The 26,951-nt window shown below is 33.4% G+C and overlaps 2 long non-coding RNA genes and 1 pseudogene across 2 annotated transcripts in view; 2 read left to right on the forward strand and 1 right to left on the reverse strand.

Annotated features, from left to right (window-relative positions):
- Nucleotides 1-23,088, forward strand: part of LOC122297091 — an 80,046-nt gene extending 56,958 nt beyond the window's left edge. Inside the window, exon 3 of the long non-coding RNA XR_006238650.1 lies at nt 22,983-23,088. This is a non-coding gene — a long non-coding RNA (uncharacterized LOC122297091). The remainder of the gene's footprint in view (nt 1-22,982) is intronic.
- On the forward strand, nt 1,554-3,565 carry LOC122297077 (annotated as a pseudogene).
- On the reverse strand, nt 22,982-26,351 carry LOC122297093. Its single transcript, XR_006238652.1, has 3 exons — nt 25,019-26,351; nt 24,464-24,641; nt 22,982-23,060 (listed from the first exon to the last, which is right to left on the reverse strand). It is a non-coding gene; the product is annotated as an uncharacterized LOC122297093 (long non-coding RNA).
- Nucleotides 26,352-26,951: the final 600 nt, after the last annotated feature.

Below are 26,951 nucleotides of genomic sequence, written 5' to 3' on the forward strand. Positions count from 1 at the left end.
GCTTCTCAACACACTAATGTGGTTGACATGGTCTAATCCAGACGGCTAACCTCTAAAGACTTAAGTCTAAGAGACAGCATAACTGTATCCATGATAGAGTTACCAAATCCCCATACCCGACTAAGCAGGATATAGGACACCAACCCCACCAAGCACCGCCAAGCGGAGGGAGGGACTATTTTTTTGGATTTTTTTATTGAAAAGAAAAGACAAGACATAAAATAAACTACATTGGAAACACTGTACACGGAAAATCAGTGTAACCCGTAGGTACTGTAGCGCGTGCAGAACACGCGCCACGCTAGGAGAGAACCAACGGCCAATCTTGGAAGTCCTCGACTCACAGGTTCCAAAAAAGCCTCTTGTGGCATCGGCAGAGGGATTCCCGGTGGCGCGTGAGCGCCACGCGCCGGAACGCCGAGAAACTTTAACCCGCGCGTGTGGGCCACTCTCCACTCCGATTGGCACCGTATTCGGTGGTCTTGAAGATCGGTGGCTGGGCAACGCCATGGAGGTGCGCTTGTTGGTCGGTGGTCGCCGAATTCTTTCAGATCTGTGATTCCCCCTTATTTGGCCTGAAAACAAAAAACAGAGAAAAAAAATGCAAACCAGAAGGGGGAGGGGGAGGGAGGCAGGGAGATGGAGGGAATTTGAAAAAATTATAATTATAAGTTAAGATTAAATGAGATAAAATTTTAATTTTGTATAACCAATCCTAGCCTAGCAGCTTGTACGCAATCACTAATTAATATTACACTTACAACGGTTTGGACCAAAACCATAAATTTATATATAATTTTTCTTGAAAAAATTAACGTGAAGATTCCAATGATCGGGATGGACACAACTAAAATAAAGATATAATCAATAGATTTGTTTTAAAAAAAATATAAAAAACAAAATATAATAAAAATATCTACTATATATATAAATGCATATATTAGAGGAATAGTATTTTTGTCTAACATTTTTGTATGTCCTAATTATTTGTAATAACATCTAATATTCAAAACTTTTTTTAAATTATTTTTTTAATATTCTTCTATATTCCAATCTAGCCGTTTGTGATTTTTTTTTTCCCCATTTTCCCCTATCGCGCACCCAACCCCAACTGACGCATCATCTTTTATATTTTTCCATAGGACAGTAATTAATTCAAAATATTTTATAAACAATATTCTTAAATTTGTAATAATTATTAATGCATAAATTAAAACAAATAAAATTTTACAACAATGTAAATTTTATTTTTTATATTTTAAAATATAATACAAATTTATGTAGAATTCATATACTAAATGAAAAAATTTAAAAGAATTATGTTCTAATAACTAGGTAAACAAACACATAACAATGAATTTTTTTATAATTTAAAACTCAAAACAAAAAATGGGCCCAATCCATCAAGGTCCGGAATCAGCCATCAAGTCCAATAGCCGAAGAACCAAAAACCCACCATTTTGGACACAAACAGGCTCAGCCCGCCCCATCCCAAATCCAAAACGGCGCCGTTTTAATAACCACAAACCCTAACCCTACTGCTGCACTATATTCTTCGTTTACGGATTATCTCTCTCTCTCTCTCTCTCTCTCTCTCTCTCTCGCCGCTGCCACCACCTCCTTCCTCTCGTCCACACGCCGACGCAGCCCCCTCTTTCTCCCTCGTATGCTCTCTGTCTCACGGATCCTCTGTGCACAGCCACCACATCTGCCATCGTCGCGTCCAGCCACGACCTCGCTCCACCACGAGCATCCACCGAGCCATTCCTCCTCCCCCAGCCCGAAGCTCCTCCCTCTTCCCTCGCACGGACGCCCTCTCTCTCTACACAATTTACCCACCTCGCGGCTCAGATCCGCTTTTTTGTAAGGATATTGGACCCCATATCCCCTGTGCACAGCCACCCGATCTGCCGCCGTGAGCCACCATCGTCGCCTCCAGCCACCGCCAGTCAGAACCTCGCCGCTGCCACCACCTCGCGGCTCAGATCCGCTTTTTTGTAAGGATAATGGAACCCATAATATATTCTCTTTGAATAATGTTACAGATGCTGTTCCACTGTGCTAAAACAGAGTAAAGTCGATTACTGTGGCTCCAACTTTGAAGGTTGACAAGTTGCCGACAAGTAATTTCTCCTTTCTTTGCCGCACTTTATCTCTATAATTCGACCATTTGGACCTCTTTGTAAATGGTAATCGTACATACCTACTGAGATCAGCAGGACTTCTAATTCCATGGCCTTTCAATTCGGAGCTTCTTCCTCTTCTTCACCCTCTTCTTCACCCTCTTCGTCTCCTCCCATCAGTTCATGTAATCATGATGTATTCTTGAGTTTTAGAGGTAAAGATGTTCGCTATAACTTTATTTCCCATCTATACAAAGCTTTGGTTAAAAGGGGAATCAATACTTCCATTGACGACAATCTTCAAAGAGGGGAAGGAGGTGAAATCTGCACTTTTCAATGCTATTGAAGGGTCAATGATTTCTATTATTGTATTCTCTAAAAATTATGCAGAATCTAAATGGTGTTTAGATGAGTTATTGAAGATTCTTGATTGCAAGGAAACAAAAAAACAAATTATTCTGCCAATTTATTTCGAAGTAGATTCATGGGAAGTACGGCATCAAAAAGGAATTTTCGGAAAATCTTTTGATAAACTTGGAGATAAGCTCAAGGATGACGCAAAGATGATGAAATGGAAGGAAGCTTTGGAAAAAGTAGCCGATTTAGCTGGTTTCCCTTTCCCATCAGCGAACTTCAGGTAAGTTTTGCGAATATGTACTTTCCCTCATGTGTATGCTCATGCTATATTTGAGATATTTATGAGGAAAATTGAGATAAATATTGCAAGATCTGACATTGGAAAACACCATACAAAAGGAAAATAATTTGATATTTATGATTATTTTTGGCATTGAATAGTTATATGCAAGACGTAGTCAAATTTTAGAAGTCTTTTTTGATTCTGGGATTAAATATCTACTACCACCACCAAGAAGTTCCTCCTACATGCAACGCTGTATCCACTTCTTTAAACTTATACAAGTAGCTCCATCATCATCCACAATCTATCTGCAATTAGTTATACTTAACATTTAAAATGTATGAGAATAAAATTGATCATGTGCCTAAATCATGTCCCCATGTCTTTAAAGAAGAGCAAGTCAAATTCATGATTTTTCTTTTAATCTTTTTGCTTTTGCAGGGACGAATCTGAATTTATCGAGAAGATTGTTCAAGAAGTCTCAAGCAAACTACCAAATCGTACAATGCCTGCATGTTGCGAATTATCCGGTTGGATTGGAGTCTCGTGGAGAAGGATTGTTCAAGAAGTCTCAAGCAAACTATCAAATCGTGCAGTGCTAGCATGTTGCGAATTATCCGGTTGGATTGGAGTCTCGCGTAGAACGCTTTTTTTTTTTTAATTAAATTTTGAGTCAATAGTGGCAACTGTCGGGCGGATGTGGCAGAGTGTGATTGGATGGTTGTTAATGTCTCAACATCGGATGAATCTTTTCAAATTATAATTTCTAAACTCGATGGTTGACTTCCCAACTTTTACCCAATGAGGTGGGCCTCTTCTCGATCGAGGCCAATCATTCTTCTCTCTCTCTCTTTTTTTTTTTTTTTTTTTTTATAAATAAAAAAATTCTATTTAATGTTGTAAACCATATTAGAAATATTATTATTTATTCTGAATTTTGTCTTTTCTAATCTTATATATGGGTAATTAAATTAATAATCACTTAAAAGAGTTGGACAATATTATTATTTACCATTCAAGAACTTAATTTGCATATATTGCATGCTAGTTTATGAGCAGTTTCATTAATTATATAATATTGTCTACATATTTTATATATATATGATTCACTTGAAAGCTTTCGAAATGTTATTGTAGCTTTCTGACCTCATTTACCACATCTCCAATACTACAAAGATTAGTATTGAAGCTGAATTTTAATGTAGTTTTCTCCCCACTATATACTCTCATACTAAAAGAGCGAGACCTCACCATATCTCACACACCGAGATCGCATGTAAGAGAAGAGATGGAGAGAAGGTGGTGATGGGAGTCGGCACTTAGGGTTGGGACCGGAGCATATTGATGAGTGGTATATTCGAAGTGAGCATTATCAATTTCTATGGAATATACATGAACTTTTCCATCAGATTGTGCAATTTTCCTATTTTCCTAGTTTGATCTATTACACCATATATGCCTCTTTTTAAAAAAGGTGTTGGGCCTATTAGATCTTCTCGATCTCAATCATTAGTTATTATTTTTAACTATTTAATCCTGTAAATAAACTTATAGCTATATCACTACTAAAATAAATATAACTCTAGTAGTGCTATATCATGACATAAAATTGCATATGCGCATGGGAAAATATAAAATAAAAATCTAATTTATGTATTATATTTAGTTATTGTATTGTAATTCGTAATAGAGAGACATAAACATAGCGTAGGGTTGAGAAAGTTGAAATGAGTGACAGTTCTAATAGGTTACAAAATGGCAGTGGTAGAGGAGCCTGAATGTGAAATGAGGAATGCACAATAATAACTCATGACAGCTTTACAAAAAGGAAACCTTTACCCATCCATGGTGGCCTTCTCGCGTGACAGCTAATTCTTTACACAAACTTCTTCAGCAAGCACTTCCTTTTTACCCCCATTCATGGACCATGGTGGTGAATGTGGTGAATCATTCCTTATTGAATCTGAGATAAATATTGTTATTCCTTTCGCTTTTCTATGGACAATATTATTATTTACCATCATTTTACTACTCTTAGTCTATTTGGTTTTTTTTTTTTTTCTTTTAAGTATTTTGTAATATCTTTAATCATTAAAAAAATTAAAAAAAATATACAATTTCACTACTATTCATTTTCTTAATTATTAAGTAAAAGAAAATTTTTTTAAAAATTAAAAATTAAAAAAAGTAGGAAAATTATAATAGAAGAGTGATAATGTTATCATTATTCTATGTGCAATATTCGTCCCACAATCTCCAATAGTAGAATCTCCATGCAAGATCAAGGTCGTCCCAACTGATTCATTAGCCTCGTTCATTTTCTAACCATTCTTATCTTTTTTCATCTCATCTCATTTAATCATTACAATTTATTTAAATTATCATATAAAGTAAAATAAATAATTTAACTTTTTTAAATTTTAAAATAAAAATAATATTAAAAAAATATATTCTAACAATATTTTATTTAACTTTCAACTTTTATCTTAACTCATTTTATTTCATTTCATCTCATCTGTGAAAACAAACGAGACCTAACTGATGCATTTTTAGAAAGCCCATGATTCCCCCTCTCTGTTGCCAGGTTTTCCCTCTACATTGTAATATTTAGATATGGAGATGAAATAAGATTTTTACAAACTAAAAAATTATAGTGAAGTTTAAAAACTAGCAAGTTTTTTTTTTATTAATTCATTTTATTTTAATTTTACTTTAAATAATTCATAACGTATTATATCAAATCAATCAATTTACATATTAAAGATCATGAGAAACTTCCCTGCATATAAAACTAATCCAAGTCAATGGTCAACATTACTAAAAGAATATGAATTTGTGGAAGAAAGATGGGAGAAAATACTTTGGCAACTTCCTAATATATGTGCGTATCTAATTCTATATATATATATATATATAAGAAATTAATTATATTAGGATAAATTACACATGATCGATCCTCCCTCTAAAATTTATGTATATATATTATATATATACATTATAAATGCAAGCTCACAACTCCTGTTTTCATAACTGTAAAAGAAGCATTCAATGGGATTATGGAAATGAGTTCTTCTATAGAGCAGCCACTGTAGCAGCGCACTCAGTGCACTCACTACGTGGCTGTTTCTATCTTTTCCAATTTACTTTTAGAAATATTCTTCGGAGCAGCCACTGTTTAGTTGAATCCATCACACACATTACGTGTGGACCGGGTTCACTAAAACACTGAACCGGTTTCAAGGATCCCGGACCTCACAGCCCTCGATGCCCTCCCGAAATCGACCCCTTCCCCCTTCGTCTACCTCAACATCATTGAAGCCAGGTCCCTATGCCCTCGGGAACATTCAAACCACCGAAGCGAAGCCCTCAGTCCCCTTTGTCTTCTTCGACAGTTGGCGGTGCAAAGGAATGGTGAGGCTAAGATACAAAGAGAGAAAGTGATGGGAGAGAAAACAGAACACGGAGAGAGAGAGAGAGAGAGAGAGAGAGAGAGAGAGAGAGAGAGAGAGAGAGAGAGAGAGAGAGAGAGAGAGAGAGCACGGTGTGGGAGGGAAGGAAGCTCACCGTGCGACAGTGAGGAGGCGTACGACGGTCTGGGGTGGCGTGAGGTGCCCGGCAACCCTTTCTGTGCAGGTGGAGACGACGTGGAGGGGCTGGAGACATGGCTCACGGTGGGAAACACTTCAATCGTTGAAAGCATAAATAATTGGAAAAAAAAAATTCAATCTCATAAATAATATTACTAATCTTTAATGTGGTTTCATCCTTAACCTTTGTTGAAAATTTAGCTAGGCATGTTCATGAAAATAAATTAAAAAATATGAATGTAAATAAATATCAAATCCATATTTAAAATGAAACTAAATAAAATTAAAAATTACATTGAACCCTGAGGGGAAGCTTAGTTGCTCAGGCCTTGGATTTGCTCCCCAATTGTCACCAGTTCGAGTCTCCTCAAGGCCACTGGAGGTTTACTTGGCCATTAACTTCAGGGCCCCGTGAGATTAGTCGAGGTGCGCACAAGCTAGCCCGGACATCCTTGGATATAAATAAAAATCAATAAATAAATAAATAAAAATTACATTGCTCTCAAAACGTGAAAATAGCTAAAAGTCTGTTACCATTAAAGTTTGTTATGGTTACAATTCTTTCCCTTCTTTGATTCCTTCCACAACTTTGATTCATTTCCAAACTTCAATTCCTTTGTTAAGAAGTTCAAATTTAAGTAAGAAAAATAAATATTTCAAAACTAATAAAAATATAAGAATTAACACTATAAAATTGCAACTAACATAGATGTTTTCTTGCTCCAAATTATCATTTTCTCCACCATACTTTCTACTACTCAACCAAATGAAGTTAGAGGTGAGGAGGCTCGAGTTAAGATGAACTAAGAGGTAAAAGCATTACAAATTAAACAATGAGGGGTTCAAATATGAAAACTGCTGCTGCAGATAAGATGTTTTTGTTTTCTGTTTTGCTTCATTCTGAGCTCGAATATTTCATCCACTGGACTAGAATATATTGTATAGATGAGGGTCCTTCGAGTAAGAAGAGATTACATGTCAGAAGGAGAGGGAAAACAAAATGAGAAACTGAACATAAAGTGAAGATACCATAAAAGCGGAATCAAGTGAAGATAGAGAGAAAACGAACATTAAATGATATAAAGAAAAAATAGATAAATTAATATATGCAGTTATATGATAAAAGTTAATATGTCAAATAAAAAAAATAGTTATATATTTTAAATAATAAGATAAAAAAACCATTGAAAATATTCTAACAATAACGTGTGATAGGTCACAGGGTTACCAAAAGCTTATGCGTTCGCCCCAAACTTCCTTTTAGTTTTTATCCATGGTAGTTGAGACTCTTCTCGTCATTTATTGTTAGATTTATTTTATAATAAAAATAATTTTATATTTAATAATTATATTATATTAATTATTTTTATATATCTTTCTCACTAAACTATTGCTATTTTTTGGATGTTAGAATCTGTCCGGTCGAAAACTCAAAGCCAAGCCAAAGTGGGGAAAATATGTGCAGTCGATGATGTTGATTAAAAAAGGTTTTACAGTTGTTGTCAACTTCCTTTCTTCATGAGCTCAATCATTGGTTATTATTTTTAACTATTTAATGCTATAAATTAGGATATTTTGAAATCTAAGAAAAATATTGTTCTTCTTTTTATTTTTTTATTTTTTATTTTCTAATCATATATATTTTTTAATTAAATGAATAATCACTTGTGAAATAGACTACATCAACGTGTATGGCATGTAATGGCAAAATTTAAAATTAAATTAAAATTATTCCTAATTCAAAATTTAAAGTTTGAAGGATACTATATATTAATTTTAATAACTTATTGATAAATGAATAAGAAGAAACTTCTCTTCGTGTGTAAAGTTAGAAATTGAGTCCTTTATTAAGAAAATAGATGACATCCTAAATCATGACCTAATAACTTTGACTATAAATAGTACTTCAATTAGACAAAGAATTCGGTGAAAAAAAATGATGAGCAATTTCCTCAATTATTATAAAAAGAATTTTGTTATAATAATAAGGCGTTGCTACACTGGATTATTATGTGTTTGATCTTATGCGCAATCCTAAGAAACAAAGTTATTATTATTATTATTATTATTATTTTTATGAAATGACTTGAAAAGTTTATAAGTTAGGAGCTGTGCAAGATGTAAGTCTCGTGCATGGTTTTGAACAAGAGAAAAAAGTGAGGAATCCAGTTCTTTTCGACTCCGATTGTGTACAACAAATATACATGCATGATCAATAGCAATAACCAATAACCCTACCACACGTACTTTATTTTGAAAAAACATTTTTGATTACCATAAGTTGAAACTACTCGTCCGGTAAAAAGTGAAGATTGGTTAAAATTCAAGTCCCTAAGTTGAGATGAGATGAATTAAAAATATTTAACGGGATTTTGAAAAAAGAGAAAGATAAAAGTTAAATAAAATTATTATAAAATTATAATATTATTAGAATATAATTTTTTTTATGATTTGAAAAAGTTGAATTGTCTTTTTTTATCTTTTTATATATAAGTTTGAAAAAATTATAATAATTAAATTAAAAATTAAAAACTAAAAAATATTTATAATCGTGACATTTATATATCAAAATAAAATAAGATCAGATAGCTTTCATTATGGGTTAGACTTTAATTACATGAGCTGAAAGTATGTTGTATACGGAATATGCAAAAAGCCTATGTGTGACCGCTTCGTTACGAAAAAAGATTAAAAAATAAAGAAAAATAAAGAAGAACCCTATGCATTAATGAAAGAAGGCGGCTACAAATTTCTTCAACAACTTCCTTATTACTTGAATAAAGAAAAAAGAAAACTTCCTTTTTACCGGTGACCGGGTGGCCACTTCTCGAGGTCGAAAGTCAATCTATCATTCATCATTGCAATTAGGAAAATGCTTCTTTATCGCTTGTGTTCGACCACTGTAATTGATTGCTGGTTTAAAAAAAAAAATTATTTAATAATTAAAGAAGTGATTATAAGTATACTAATATATATATTTTTTATTTTGTAAAATATTTAAATATATTAAAAAAATATTAAAGTATAAAAAAAAAAAAAAACAAAGCCTGGACACGCCTAACAGTAAACATTGGGGTCATTGTAGCCAATTATCATAACAATAATGATAGCCTTAATATCTTTCTATAACTTTTTTATTATTCCTTTTATTTTTTTAAAATTTTTATTTTATTTAATAGTTAAAGAAGTATTTATTAATAAAATTATATAATTTTTAAATCTCTTTAATGATTAAAGATATTAAAAAAATATTTTAAAAAAATTTAAATACATAAAATAATAAATAAGTAATAATGAGATAGTAAGGTATCATTACCTTTATCATAATACTTTGGCAACTTCTTTATATAAATATATATATATATATATATATCTAGAAAACCTAGATATATAATTCTATATATATATATATAATTCAATATATATAATTTGTATATAATTCAATATATATATATATATATAGGAAATTAATTATTGTTGCGAAGAAATGTCAACCATTTATAATGAAACACATGGAAAAGTTGGCAGGCTACAGCAAAAGGACTCGCATTATATTAGAGCAGGATTAGTTAAAGCTAAAGGATAATTTTGAAGAATGTGAAAAGAATTTAGTTTTTGACAATTTTATTTATATAAATTTTCATATTGAAGTAGTTATGTTTTTTATATATAATATAAAATAATATAAGATAAATTTGATTTTGACTATTTATATCAAATCTCTACATTGTATTATCTATTTATTTATTACATAGTAATAAGTAATTAATAATTAAAAAAATATTTAGTTTTTTGTAATTATTAATTTATTTTATTTTATCACATTTTACTATTGTATCTATTATATATTAATTAATAATCATATTCTAATTAAATTTGGATTAAAAAATGAATTACTAATTATATTTTAATTAAATTAAATTAGTAATTAAAAATAATAAAAAATTCTGCTTGACGTTACATTTGAAAAATATATATATTACTTGAAGTTTGGTCAAATGATCGACAGTTTATAATTAGGAACAAAAGATAGATTCTTGAGATCACAAAAGATGGAAGAATAAATAATTGATAAAATAAACATTTGGTGTAGTTACAGTAATAAGTTAAAGTCTAAATATTTAAATTTTTTTTTTTTTGAAATAATGCCTCCATACAGTTTCTTTCTCTATAGTTAGAGCTTTTTTTGCTAAAGTATGTGCTACTGTGTTCTTTTTCCTAGATACAAATTGTATACTCCACTCAGGGTTGTTCCTAAAATAAACTCTAATGTCTTCAACAATAGGACTGAACAATGGCAGGTCCTCCTCAGCTTCCTGCACAGCCTTCACCACTACTTTTGCATCACCTTCGAAAATTGCTTTCCGAATATTTAAAGCTATGCAAAGTTCCACTGCCTTCCTTAGTGCTACACATTCTGCCACAGCTGCATCCATCACATTTTCTCTCCTATCACACACTGCAACCAAGGCCTCCCCATGTTCATCTCGGATCATGATCCCTATCCCCATTCTGTTCTGTTTAATCTCTGTAGATGCATCCCAATTCACCTTAACATAGTCTGGAGCAGGTTTTTCCCACTGCAAACTTCCTGTCAAACCAGATTGAACTGCTACCTGCTTAGAATTATTGCCCTGTAAGTCTTTGAACTCTTGTAGGGCTGCCCTCGTGGATATTATCTCTTTTCTTGGGCAGGCTTTTCTTCCCTCGAATAGCCAATCGTTTCTCCTCAACCATACCTTTCTAAACAACACAGCCACTTCCTCCAATAGGTTCTTTGGCACTCTATTCATAAGCTTTCCCCACATGCTCAAGAAATCCTTCTCGGATCTATCCCATTTCTTAACCCCACTTTCATCCTGTCCCCATATATCATTTGCTGCAGGGCACTCCTACAGCACATGCATTATGGACTCCACTTCTGCTCCACAGACAGGACACCCCATATCCTCTGTCACCCTCCTTTTATACAGGTTTTCTTTTGTTGGTAACAGGTTACTAGCAGCTTTCCAGAGAAACAGTTTTGTAGCATTTGGTACCTCAAGATCCCATATGCTCCTCCATCTCTCATTTGTCTTCTTCTCAATGGAGCCTTCACCTTTGTTTCTCTCTTTTATCTCAAGATGCAGGAAATAAGCACTACAAACTGAAAAAACACCTCTTTTGGAAGGACTCCATATCAACTTATCCTTCATGTTGCCTCTGCTTAGAGGGATACTTAGAATGAGCTCGGCTTCATCTTCTATAAAGAGACTTCGAATTTTAACTTCATCCCATTCCCCTTCCTGAGTGCTAATAAGTTCATCTACTTTAGAGTCTTTCATCATCTGGTTTTCTGGGGATTGGACAGCATAAGATATTGGTTTTGGTAACCATTTTGACCCCCATATTTTAATGTCCTTCCCATCCCCCACTCTCCATCTCAAACCTTCTTTCAACAGATTCCTGGCATACCAGATACTCCTCCACACTAGTGAGGGTTGAGCTCCCAGTTTTGCCTCCAAGAAGCTTCTGTTTTTGAAGTATTTCTCTCTATACATCACTGCTGCCAAGGAGGATGGGTATTTGATCAACCTCCATCCTTGTTTAGCAAGGAGGGCTGTATTAAAGCTCTTTATGTCTCTGAACCCCATTCCCCCATTCCTTTTCTGCACACTCAAACCTTCCCACTTCCTCCACACAATTCCCTTCCCTTCCTTCTGCTTCCCCCACCAGAATTTTGAGAACATCACATTAATATCCTTGCATAATCTGTTGGGTAACTTGAACACTCCCATAGTGTAGGTAGGAATTGCTTGGAGAACAGCCTTGATTAACACTTCTTTTCCAGCCTGTGATAAAAAAGTATTCTTCCAATTAAGCATTTTCTTCCAAATCCTCTCTTTTATGCTTCTAAAAGTATTAAACTTTGACCTCCCCACCATAGCAAGGAGACCCAAGTACTTCTCATATGTTCCACACACATAGGATTGGCCAGCTTCTTGAATAGCCTGCTTATCAGCATACTTGGTGTTGCTACTGAAGAAGACAGAAGTTTTTTCTTTATTGAGGAATTGCCCTGACGCTCTCTCATAAACCTGCAGAACTTCTTGAATCTTCCTCCACTCCTCAATCTTTGCTCTTCCAAATAAAATACAATCATCCGCAAAGAGCAGATGATTTATGCTAGTTCCCCTTCGAGCAACTTGGACCCCTTTTGTGAAGGCTCTCTTCTCATAGTAGTCAAGTAGGCTACTTAACCCTTCAGCACACACAAGGAACAGATATGGTGATAGTGGGTCACCTTGTCTCAACCCCCTTTGAGGCCAGAATTTACAACCAGGCACCCCATTTATTAAAACTGAATAAGAAACAGTTTTAACACATTTCATCACTAACTCCACCCATTTTTCACAAAAGCCCAATTTTACCATCACTGCCTCTAAGAAACCCCATTCCACTCGATCATATGCCTTCGACATGTCTAATTTTAAAGCCATACTCCCCACTTTCCCCTTCTTCCTCGTTCTCATAGAGTGCAACAACTCGTATGCCACCATGATGTTGTCATTTATTAATCTACCAGGCAAGAAGGCACTTTGAGTGGGTGATATTATCTCAGCTAAGACATGCTTAAATCTGTTGGAAATGGCTTTAGAAACAATTTTGTACATGACGTTGCATAAACTTATAGGCCTATACTCGGTTACTTTCCTGGGTGAGTTTGTTTTTGGGATCAGGACTATGTTGGTGTAATTGAGGTTTGGATCTATAGAATTACCATTTAGGACTTCCAGCGCAGCTCTGCATACTTCACTTGACACAATGCCCCAGTGATTTTGATAAAAACAAGGCCCAAAACCATCAGGTCCTGGGGCCTTTAAAGGGGCCATTTGCTTCACTGCTTCTGTCACTTCCATCTCTGTAAACTTCTTCTTCAGCCTGTCATTCATCTCATTAGTGACTCTGCCACTCATGCCTAGCAAGCATTTGTCAATCTCCTCTACTCCAGGCTGAGAGGATTAAAATAAAGTCTCAAAATAGTTTCTGAAAACTGCCTCCACCTCCTTGTGTCCTTTCACCATTCTGCAATTCTCATCCTCCACTTCTTTTATGCAGTTTCTTTTCCTTCTTTGATTTGCACACGCATGGAAATACTTGGTATTTCTATCCCCATGCTTGTACCAATTCCTTTTTGCTCGTTGCTTCCACCTGAGGTCTTCTTTTTCTAGCAGTACATTCATCTCTGAGGTTACCTTCCTGAGTTCCTCCACATTGCTGCTGCATTCTTCAGCTTGTAAGACTTTTAATTGTTTTGTTTTTTCTTCCATTTCTTTCCTCTCCCTCTGTCTCATGTGCTTGCTCCAGCTTTGCAAGACTCTTCTGCTCTGATTCAGTAGGTTTATAATGCTCTTAGTCTCCCCCTCCTTCCCCCTCCAAATTTCACTCAGGAACCCCCCACAGTCCTCATCTAGAGCCCAGCTGGCCTCGTATTTAAACCCCGTTCTCTTCAGAGGCTCATTCCCATAGATCCGTGTGTTTAGATGTACTAAGATAGGCTTGTGGTCAGAGGTTCTTGCCACCATAATCTCCACCCACACCTCAGAGAATAGATCTCTCCATTGAGGATTTGCTATTGCTCTATCTAGCCTTTCCTTTGTGAAGGTATCATCAGTATGGGAATTGCTCCAAGTATACTTATCCCCCCTCCAGCCCAAATCATTGAGGTTGCCCTCCCTCAGAACTTCTCTAAACAATTCCATTTGACTCTCGGGTCTAGCCTTCCCACCCCATTTCTCATCATTTGTGAGAATCTCATTGAAATCTCCAACTATAAGCCACCCCTCATTCCCTCTCAGTTTCATGGCTTTTAACATCAACCAAGCCTCTTTTCTTCTAACTGTTTCAGGTGGACCATAGAAGCAAGTTAAAAGCCATCTAGTCCCTCCATCACCCCCCACCCAAGCATTTATATGTCTTTGTGAAAAATTTATGATTTCTACATCAACATTTGAGTCCCATAGCAACATTAAACCTCCCCCTTTCCCAACAGCTTCCACAACAAAACAGCCTTCGCATGCCAACCTTCTCTTTATACTTTCACTTTTCTGTTTTCTGATCTTAGTTTCCATGATGAAAACTAATTGGGGTTTATTTCTCTCTGCCATAGAGCAGAGGTCTTGAACTGTCCGAGGGTTTCCCAACCCTCGGCAGTTCCAACTTAACAGTTTCATGGTGATTGGTGGGGCTGTCCCACAGCCTCCACCATTTCCTTAGTAACTTCCCCTTTTATTGCACCTTTTCCTTTCTTGTGACTCCTATGCCCCATCTCACTTTCCACCTCCCCCACCCCCCTCTTTTTTTGAATTTTCTCTGCCATACCAGCCCCTACTGGTTTAAGTTTTGCCCTTGCTCTCCTCTTCCATACTCCTTTCTTTTTACCTAGACCCCCCTCACCCACGGTTGCTTCTTCCTCAATTAAATTTACTACATTTTCAGCTCCTTTTTCATACTGGACAGATACCTCCTGCAACAAGCTAAAACTCTCTTCAATTGTTCCTTCTATAGCAACTAGCCCCATCTCCCTATTTTTGCTCGTATCACTCAGGTCCCTTCCCACCTCCCTCACCATAGAGCTTTCTTTCACTCCTCCCTCACTACTCTGCATATTCCCACTCTCCCCTTTACCATCCTCTGATTCTCCCCTTCCCTTACTACCCTCTTCCTCAGTTTCACCTCCACTTTCCTTCTCCTTCCTCCACCAACTCCCCTCCTCCTCTCTTCTGTGCATAGTACTGAAGCTTCTCAGTCTTTGTGCCTGCACAGCCCTTAACCATTGCCCATATTGGTTTTCTTGTCCTCCTGCCTCTCCTCCTCCTTTGCACCCTTCCTTCCCGTGTTCAATACATCCACAGGTGAAACAAATTCTAGGCATTTTCTCATAGCTGAATGGAATCCAAATTTTCTGCCCTTTTACTATCAAAGTTCTGCCCCTAGCCATCGGTTGGGTGATATCCATGTGTATTTGGACACGCAGATAGCACCCCCATCCACTCCCATCCTCTTGCACATCCACCTTCTCCACCTTTCCCACTGAGCTCCCTATTTGTTCTCCTCGCTTTTCTGTCATACACGATAGGGGCATATTGTGGAATCTCACCCAGAAACTTTCTGAGTTGAAATCCACTTGTTTCAAAGGTGTATCTCCAACATACTCCTTCAGAACCAGGAGTTGGTTATCAAATAACCAGGGTCTACCCGCCCACACGCTCATCTTATCATCAACATTGTCAAAAACTAAGGTAAAGATATTCGGACTAACCTCTGTAAATTGTGCTCTCCTGCTAATCCTCCACACCTTTGCAAGAGTGGTTTCCAAAACTTCCTTGCTTATCAGTCTAGGCGAGCAAAACTTCCCTAGTAGAGTTCTTTGTTCCTTGAGTAGCAACTCCCTCGGCATTTCATCATCAATCTCGATGGCAGCTTTCTCCTCATCTAACAATCGCATCTCCTTCCATTTTTCTGCTAGGTCCTCCATCACTTTCCACACGAGAACTGCTTCTTCCACTGCCGATACAAACTTCCTCCCTCTCCGCCGTGAACAGCCTAGTTCGTATTGTCCCCTAACTGCTGTACCCCTCCAGAGCCTACTCAGCAACGGCTTGGCCACCACCTCCTGATTCCCCTGCAGCCGTTATAACCGTCTCACGTGCCTCACTCACTCCCTCCACTTCTTTTCCTGAGAGAAAACAAAGGAGACTGTTTTTAAATATTTAAATTTTGACTAATCTATTACGATGATATTTTAGGATTTATTGATTTAATAGCTAAATGTGGCCGACTGTATTTAACTTTTAACTAATCCATTGAAGATGTTCTTATGCTGAGGAGGCAGAGAAGACTTCTGTTTCTTCCATGCAATAGTGATATGAGAAAGCTATAAATATGTGAAAGGGTTGTATTGTAAAAGTTTAAAATAAAATAAAATGCATGAACAATAGATTATGAGTTTCTTTTTACTTGCGTTCAAACAAAGCTGGAAGGTCTTCTATGTCTTAAAAATGTCTGTAGATTATGATGTCATATGTTTTTATTTATAGATTAAAAAAAAGAATCTATAATAAAAGTCCAGATTATATTTTAAATAAAAATAATTATAATTTTAACACCTTTTATAATTACGATATTTTCAGAAGATTATGATAATAAATATAGAATTTATATGAAAATAAAATAAATTTTTTAATAATAAACTCTATTTTTTCTCAAAATAACTTTACAATACTTACATATTTAACGATTGTATATAATATTATTCCATCATTTTATCTTTTATGTACTTCATTTGGGAGTATTGGAGGGAGAGGAGTAGAATAACTTTCACAGGTTTTAATAATTTTTTTACTCAATACTAAACATTTATACAAGGAAAGTAAAATCAACGGTCGAAACATTTTGTGATTGTTTACTCAATACTTCATTTAGGACTTTCCTAGAGAATGTGGTCACATACGTTTAGGGGTTGTTTAAATAGTGAGATAAGATAAGATAGTTTTAGATGAAAATTGAAAGTTAAATAAAATATTATTAGAATATTATTTTTTAATATTATTATTATTTTCAGATTTGAAAAAAGTTGAATTGTTTATTATATTTTATAAAAAATTATAATGATAAGATGAGATGAATTGAGAGCGTTCTTCGATCTAAATAGACCCTTAATAATGTAAATTATTATCTAGATAGGAATATCCCTATTTTATTTTATTTTTTTTATTTGGTTAGGGTGTAGCTAAAAGCCTAAACCAGCTAGATATTTCTCTTCGCGTGTAAAGTTGAAAATTGAGTCTTTTGTTAAGAAAATAGATCACATCCTAAATCATAATCTAATAAATTTAAACAGTACTTCAATTTATCCTTTTTTTTTTTGTTTATTTATACTTGCTCACGGTGATCTCATTAAAAAGAATTCGGTAAAAGAAAATAATGAACAACTTCCTCAATTATTATACAAGGAATTTGTTAAAATAATAAGGAGTGCATCTCCTTTTGCCTTTGGTGTGGAAAATTCTCCTGGCATTCTTTTTTTATTTTTTATTTTAAATCTATTTGATGTTGTAAACGACATTATAAATCTAATCAAGTGAAATATTAGTATTTATTCAATAATTTTTGTCTTTTCTAATCCTATTTATTACTAATTGGACAATATATCCAATTTATCGCTGCACTGGATTATTATGTACAATATTCGTCGCCACAATACATCTCAAATAATAGAATTTTCATGCACATCAAAGTCGTGCCAACTGTCTCGATTGATTAGGATGGTTTAGATTTAGAAATGAGATAAGATGGTTTAAAAAAAAAGATAAAATTTAAATAAAAATTATTATAATATTATTTTTTAATATTATTATTATTTTAAAATTAAAAAAATTAAACTTTTATAATTTTTTGTATAAAAATTTTAAAAAATTATTATAATAAGGTGAGATAAAATACTTTATAAATCTAAACCGGGCCTAACTTTCATCACTTTTAGGAAGCCAATCCCCTTGCTGTTGCTATCTTTACCCTTTTTATTGTATTATATTAGATTAATTTATAAATTTATTTTTATATATCTTTCTAACTAAAATATTATTACTTTTGGATGTTGGAATCTGTCGGTCGAGAACTCAAAGCAAGCGAAAGTGGGTGAAAAGATTTGCGGTCGATGCTGTTGATAAAAGGCAGCGTCATTTGAATTCCAGCGCATCCTCAACAGTCGGTAGCGATTAATTATCTTATTTTTTAAAATATATTATTAATATATATATTTTTATTTTATATATTAATTTTTATAATATATCATATATCAGCTTATCTATTTTTTCTTTATATTATTTAAATATTATATTATTTAATATATTTTATTATTTTCAAATAAAGTAAAAAATAAAAAATAGAAAAAGAAATGAATAAAAAGTATAAAGTAGAAAGAGAAATGAATTGAAAATTTATACAAGTGTGAACAGTATTTTATAATTGTGAAAGAAGTATATATTAAAGAAATAAATTAAAAATTTAATGGAGGCATTTTTTATCACATTCTTTTATATTTTAAAAAAATATCTATTTTACAATAGCATTGAGAGTGCTCTTAAATGACAAAAGGACTTTGGTTTGGTGGAATGTCGCTTGGAACGGGTGTAGGCCCCTCAGCGTTCACGGTTTTTATTTTGAAAAACACTTCTATGCCCTCTCTTGCCCCCTCAAAGTGACCGCTGCGCCGGGCTACACATAATGTAATTTAATTTTTGTGTTAATTACTAAGTTTAGGATGCAGCCAATGACAATATTACATGTGGGTAGCCCCACAGAAACGATAATCTTGTTTTTTTTTTCTTTAATCTCTAAAGCGGAAAGCTTTAAAAGTGATTTTATGTTGATAATGCGGAAATTATGCTGAGAGATAGAGTCCGGTGAAAGAAAATGACGAGCAACTTCCTCAATTATTATATAAAGAATTAGTTAAAATAGTAAGGCGTGCAGTACTTTTATCTTTGGTGTAGAAAATTCTTCGGTCATTTTTATTTTTATTTTTTTAAAATCTATTTTATGTAGAAAACGACATTATAAATCAAATCAAGAGAAATATTATTATTTATTCTGATTTTTGTCTCTTCTAATAGTATTTATTGCTAATTAAATTAATAATCACTTAAAAGAGTTGGATAATATTTCCGAACTGTCGTTGCACTAGATTATTATCTACAATATTCGTCCCAAAATACATTTCTAATAATATAATTTCCATCATTATTGATTAACTGTCTAAATTGATTAACTTTCATCATTGTTGATGTATTTTTAAGAAGCCCGTCCCTTGGCCTCTCTGTTGCCACTTGTGCCTCTTCAAGTCTTCCCCTTATTAATTTTACGTCTTGTATTTTAATTACATATATGTAATTTTGCATTTATATAATTTTTAAAATATGTGATTTTATATTTATATATAAATAAACTAACGCTAACGCTCTTACAAAAAAAAATCCTATGCGTTAGTAAAAAGGGCGGCCACAAACTCCCTCTACAAGACTACAACTTACTTTTTATTGAATAAAGAAAATTAAAAACTTCCTTTTTACCCATAGGGGGTGGCCATTTCTCGAGGTCGTAAGCCAATCCATCATTATCATCATTATCTATCTATTGGAAGGCGTAATAGGTATTTATAGGTTGATCGGATAATGATATAAGGTAAGATAATTTTAGATAAAAATTAAAAATAAAATAAAATATAATTAAAATCTTATTTTAAAATATTATTATTATTTTAAAATTTAAAAAATTAAATTTTTTATATTAAAATTTAAAAAAGTTGTAATAATGATACTATAAGATGGATTGAAGGTATTTTTCACTCCAAACCTCCTCTTAATCTAAGAAAATATTATTTTTAATTTTGATCATTTCTAATCATATATATATGTTCATGATTAAATCAATAATAACTTAAAATATACTACATTAACATATATAACATGACATAACAAAATTAAAAATTAAAATTAAAATTATTCCTTGATTAAAATTAAATTATTTTCTTATAATTTTTTGTTACTACTGCAAAATACCATGTAAAACAAACTTTTTATCCGGACAAAAAGTTTTTAAAAAAATATTAGTTCACCTATAGATCTCATTATAGTAAAGTTTACAAACTATATATATATATTTTTTGGTATTAACTCATTTTATTTTAATTTTATTTTAAATAAATTAAAAAATATTATATCAAATCATAACAATTTACGTATTAAAGATGAGAAACTTGCCTGCATAGAAAACTAATCCAAGTCAATGGTCAACATTATTACATTACTGAAAGAATTCGAATTTGTGGAAGAAAGATGTGAGAAAATACTTTGACAACTTCCTAATATATGTGTGTGTGTGTATATATATATATGCAAGTTTACATCTCCTTGTGCCTTTTTAGAATTGCAAAATAAGCATTCAATGAGATTATGGAATTGAAAAAGAAAATGGATGGTTGTCATGCATGTTTATTCTATTTCGCGTATTTTCTTATTTTACTTTCTTTCTTTTTCCTCTCACTTTCCTTTTTTGTAAAACAAAAATAAAAATGGTTAATGCAGTCTTCCAATGATACAAAATTCTGATTTAAAAAAAACAAATAAAGAACATTGTATATATTGTAGCAAGTAAGAATCCTAAATCTACTTCATCAAATCTTATTGGGGAAATTTAAAACAATCCTATGGTTTTTGTTATTGGATCTTAAAAATGGTTATTGCATCTTATAATTTCTATCTTTTTTCTTTTAGTGAGTTTAGAGCCTTCCAAATCCTTCATTTCAAAGTTTTGAAAACTATTTAGGCCCAGTTTGGATTAGATGTTTTCATTTCATCTGGAGTTGTACCGTATAGTAGTTTTGGCTATCCTAACACAATATTTTATCTTTTAAGTTTTGAAAACGTTCACTTAAATGCATAGTAAATAAATAGTATAAAACAATGAAAACTATTATGAACAATGCACAATTCAGGTACTCTATAAATACCGTGGGACTCACTTTTTCAAATATCAAAAAGTAAAAAATGATCTACTATTCAAACAAACGTTTTTTTTACAAACTATTTTATCTTATCTTAACTCAAAAAATTTATTACTATTCAAAATATCTCATCTCATTTTATCTGAACTGCGTAACCAAACGAAGCCTAGTCTCACGTAGCAAATCTAAATTATTGTTTGAAAGCATAATATCATATACAAATGGGATTAAAAAATAATTCCACCCACACTAACTTGAAGGTACTTTATGCATTCATAAGCAAAGTACAATCATACACTATTATTGGGAGGGTTCTTTTTTAGCCCAAATCTACATTTCCTAATTGCAAGCCCAATAAGTATTATGTATGATGACCCAAACTTTAAGTTTGTAACGTCTACTTTTTTCTCCCAACTTCTCATTCTCATACACATTCTCATATCCACTTGATCTAACTGTGTATTAAAATGAGCCATTAATATCATAACTATCCTCAAGGAATACCCATCAATAATACCATTAAAGAACAATCTCATACAAATTACCTTGTCTATATACATTATATATATGATTCACTTGATCACTCACTTCATGTTCCAGTTTGCTTAGAGCCAAAGCCTCCCTCCCACATCAATATTTGTCTAAATAGATTTATGGCCAGAGATCGATCCACAAACAAATTAAGCACAATTCACATTGAGTTTAATCACTATATATTAATCTATTCAAAATTTGGAGGATTTTGTTTATTTTGACTTGCATTGAAAAAAATGTGGAACGTCTTTTTTAATCCATGTTATACATGTAGGGTAGGGATCCTGATTGATCCAATTAATGTTAATTATGTTTGTTTTCTTTTCTCAAATTCTAATTCTTCTTATATTGATCCCAAAAGAATGATGATCCAATTTTACGTAAAGCTAGCCTAGTTCAATGAATGCATACATCAGGGCAATTGGGACAAAGTTAAATAGCTATGAACCAAATTGTGCTCATCAACATGATATAAATCCCACCCAGTGCCCACCACCAACTAAACACCACCCATGTTATGGGAGGTTGGTCGGTCTCATCTAGGGATGTAGAACCAGATCCAGATCCGAATTCAGATTTTAAAAACCGGGTGGATAACTGCCCAGAAAAAATCTAGGCAATAACAGGATGTAAACCCGAATATCTGGATTTATTACTTTTCTTTCTTTTTTCTTAAAAAAGTTTTAAATGTTTTTATATTACTTTTTTTAATACCGGGATTTTTTTTAAAATATATATTTTAAACACTTTTAACATAATTGTCTGCCAAAAATCCGTATTTTTAATTCATGAAAGTATGAATCGGTAGTACTTAATGATCTTAACCTCAGAAATTACCATCATTTGAAAATGCAGACAAAGCATAAGTGATCCAAACTTTACGATCACAAAACTTGAAAAAAACCAAAAGGAATCTTTTTGGTCTATCCAGACTGCCGAAAAACAACTAAAGTAGCAAACAAAAAAGCTACATTATAATTATTAAAATTAAAATTAAAAGAAATGTTCGTCATAAAGGAAATTCTATACCCCACTAGATCTCAGAGAAGTGAACTGAAAGATCCAATCATGTCCTTCAATTTCTTCACCTAAAAGCCACGATAAATCTACATTTGTGTCGTATGCACAGGACTATTATATAAACTAAAATAAATTCTAATCTGGTTTAAAAAAAAAAAAAGTTCTAAAATAAAATAAAAAGTTAAGAACTAAACAATCAATGAATCAAAGCAAGAAATAATTAACTTATTAATCTATAATCACAATAAAAAACTAAAATAAATTTTAAAATGCAAATTAATCTAAACAATGAAAAAACTATTAACAGATAATTTTATTTTAACAAAATTATGAATCGAGCTCTCAACTGGTCGATTAAGATTATTCTAGACCATGAGAAAAATATGATTGAAAATTTAGCTAGGCATATTCTTGAAAATAAATTCTAATATATGAACGTAAATAAATATCAAATCCATATTTAAAATGAAACTAAAGAAAATTAAAAATTATACCGCTCTCATAACGTAAAAATAGCTATAAGTTTGTTATAGTTGAAGTTTGTTATGGTTACAATTCTTTCCCTTCTTTGATTCCTTCCACAACTTTGATTCATTTCCAAACTTCAATTCCTTCATTAAGATAAAGTTCAAATTTAAGTAAGAAAAATAAATATTTCAAAACTAATAAAAATATAAGAATTAACGCTATAAAATTGCAACTAACATAGATGTTTTCTTGCTCCAAATTATCATGTCCTCCACCATACTTTCTACTACTCAACCAAATGAAGTTAGAGGTGAGGAGGCTTGAGTTAAGAGGAACAAAGAGGTAAAAGCGTTAGAAATTAGAGTAAACAATGAGGGGTTGAAATATGAAAACTGCTGCTGCAGATAGGATGTTTTTTGTTTTCTGTTTTGCTTCATTCTGAGCTCGAATACTTCATCCACTGGACTAGAATATATTCTATAGATGAGGGTCCTTGGAGTAAGAAGAGATTACATGTGAGAAGGAGAGGGAAAACAAAATGAGAAACTGTTACTGCTGCCGTCTCTTACAACTTTCTGCTGTTGTTGTGTGTGTTGCTGTTCCCCTCAGTTTCAGCTACTTAGAGCTGGTTTTGGTCTGATATTTTAAGGTAATTTGGTAGTCCTAATGTCACATATTGAGGCTGAGTTGAAGAGATGAAATAAAAGAAAACTAAGGTGCTGAAACTTAATAGGAATCAAGGGTTGAAGTTGCTGAATTTTTTCTGCACTGGAAGGACGGCCAAGAGCTTATGTATTTTCTTGTTTTCAAACCTTCCCTCTTTCTAATACATTCCTAATTACACAAGCAAGGATTTAGAAGTGATCAAATGGAGATGAACAAGCTAGCGAGTCAACCAAACAGAAACTAGTTGGAAGGAATCAATTGCATAAATTTAGAGGAGGAAACGCATTGCAGAAAGAGTTTGCTGCTATGCTACAGTTTTGGACAGAATTAAAAGAGGGATCTTACCTGTTGCTTTGGTGGCTTCTATGGTGGTTGTGCTACCTCTTGAAGTGGTCTAGCATGAGGCAAGTTCAATAGCTACAGGAGGCTTGAGTTGAGTAGTTGAGGTAGAGGTGAAGAGGTGATAATCTATGGTTGTTCACGTTGGTTTAAGCTTGAGAAGGTGGCTCACAAACAAACACTGATTTCTAATGGTTTGACGTATAAAATGGAGGGTTTAATCCTATTCAAAAGGGATTCAGGTAAAGGAAATGATAGAGCTAAATCTATAGTAGAAACTATAATAGAAATCAAATTGCCTAAACCAAAAACAGAGCAGAATTTTATTCTACCTCATCAAGTAGTAGGTTGAACTAATTTCTCTTGTTTCTACGTTCACAAATATTTTCTCAAACTCATAAGCCCCTTCACAAAAGCATACTCGTGGTTTCATAAGTTCAAACCATGATATTCCTCTACTTATACACTCAAAACACAACATCATCTTACCAAATGAATATAACAGTCCATACAAGAGTGAGGTAGAGAGTTAAACAGTTACCGAATATCGTGGCCAAGAGTTTAGCATTCAGTGTGGTTGAACATCTTCAATATGTGGCAGAGAGAGACCTATTAATGGCCATAAGTTGCCGACTTGTGGTTTGAACAAAACAGAGGAGGAATGGAAAAGCAAGTGGCATGAACAAAGGGCTATGTGGGTTGTCTTGGGGCTGAACTACCTTAAAGGAAAAACAAGAAAAAAAAATTGCAGACTTTGTTCAACCAGATTGAGTATTGCTTTTTAATTATAAACAGTAAACTGAAGAATGACAAAGTTTTCCTCCAAACTGGCTTATAATTAGAAGGGCTATTGGTATAATTGGACAATGTGATAGTGCTTCTTTGCATTGAAAATGATGTCAGTGAACACATTGAAAGTGATTACACAACAGAGATGGATATTATATTTATGTATGTATGTATGTATGTATGTATGTATACATGCATGACAAAAATGCTATGTTTATAAAGGAACATATACAGAGGGCCTACCAATTCATGAGCTAATATACATGCACATGTGAGCAAACATATTTTAGAAAGGAGATCAGTGTACCATGTAGATGAACGGCCAAGCTGGCCTTCTGCACATAGTCAAATGCCAAGAGCTTCTCTTCCTTCCAATATAAAGTAGTAAGCCACCAGAGGAAGCAGATTCGGGTGTCTCAACCTCCCTAGCTTGCTCATATGCTCTTGAAACTCCTTTTCCCCAAATTATTCATTTGTTTGAACCGCTTCACAACCATCACCTGTCCATTATGCAAGGCAGCCTTGTAAGAAGACCCAAAGGATCCACTGCCCAATATCTCAGCTGAGGCTTTAAGCAATTCCTGCAGATCAAACCTATCCCTATCTTCCCTGACAAAGGTCAGCTTCACATTCTCAACCTTCTTGGTATTTCCACTGCTGTTTGTTGAGTCTTGCCCTGATTCGTTCGATTCCTTTATGCCTGATTTCTTTTGCAAGTTTGATGGCTGTACAAGAGCCTTTGTCAATAAAGATGGTTGCCTCTTGTGGTTGATGAAGACCACTATACCTATGCATACTGTTGCCATCGTTGCAAGTATATAACAATCACAAGGACACTTGGAATTGAGCCTTCGTTGCAATTACCCATACGCTTTCCACATAGCTCTAAATTTTTTTGCCATTGATAGGACAAACCATCACTGCCTGAATGTTTTCAAACATATTTACCTTTGTATATATGCACATGTGGGCTTTAGGCATTGTTTCATGTGGGTTTTCAGTTCTTTGAAGGCTTAAGTTGGCTAATCAATGGAAAGTGCTATAGATGCCAATGAAACCTTGAGATGATCATATATATGTTCAGACATGAAAAATTTTAATTAAATAGATATAGATTTAACAATTAATCTTATAGGAAAACAGTAGTCTCTATTTTAATTACCATAACAATATAGAATCCAATAGATCAGTTACAGGCTTAATCAATATTTTAGTTCAAAACATAAGAATGCAGATTTGTAACTATTACTTTGTACCTTAGAGTTTGTTAGAAGCAACAATTTTCTGATAACTCTGTGAAGAATAAATACAACAACTGAAGAAACAAGTTTGTGTAAGTACATATACATGTACATGCACATGATACATTATATATATGGATATATATACACAGATGATCTCATAAAAAGTTGACTCACCAGAGAAGGAGCTTGAATCTATTCCACTAAGGCTATTTGGAATTGGACCCTCCAATTCATTGCCCGATACATTTAAAAGATATCAATGACTTCTGTTGAAAATCTGGTATCTGACCATCAAAATGGTTATCCTCAAGCCTTAACTCCAAAAGCTTTGGAAAGAAAACCCTTGAGAATCACTTTAATTTTTGCTTTCCAACTAAGTGCATGAGAAGCGACCCAGTTATGGTACAGAAAGTATGTAAGAGCTTTTGTAGCAAACAGATAAGCTGTAGCTAGCAAGAGCAAGATGAATAACCATGACCATCAACTTTTACAGCACTCAAATATAGGTCTTGATTAAAATTTTCTATTTCTTTTTTGGGAAAATATTGGACTTCATAAATAAAATTTATTCACTAATTTGGAGGGCCTTTTAACTGGTATTAAAAAAGAAAAAACTGGTATCTAGGCAACTCATCATGACTTTATTTCTTGAAACAAAGGGAAAAAGAAAAAGAAAAAGGAAGTCCGAATTCTCGTTAATTTAAACACTTAAATGTTAGGTCTGCCCCAAACTAGCTCGATGAAGCTGCAAATATCATAGATTTACTATTTGGGAAGCAACGTATTATAGAATTGAGAAATACTACATATGATAAGTTAGATCTACTTTATAATAAAAGTAGATTACATCAAGTCACATCAGTTTGTAAGTTTACTTTTATGGGATCACTTTGTAGCTAAAGCATTTCTCTAAAGATTAATTTACAAGCACAACATTAGAATGCACTTGTTTGTACAAATCAACAATTAGCAATTAGTAATTGATTACTTGTAAGG

Source organism: Carya illinoinensis, chromosome 15 (assembly GCF_018687715.1).
Source record: "Carya illinoinensis cultivar Pawnee chromosome 15, C.illinoinensisPawnee_v1, whole genome shotgun sequence".
Lineage (NCBI taxonomy): Eukaryota > Viridiplantae > Streptophyta > Magnoliopsida > Fagales > Juglandaceae > Carya > Carya illinoinensis.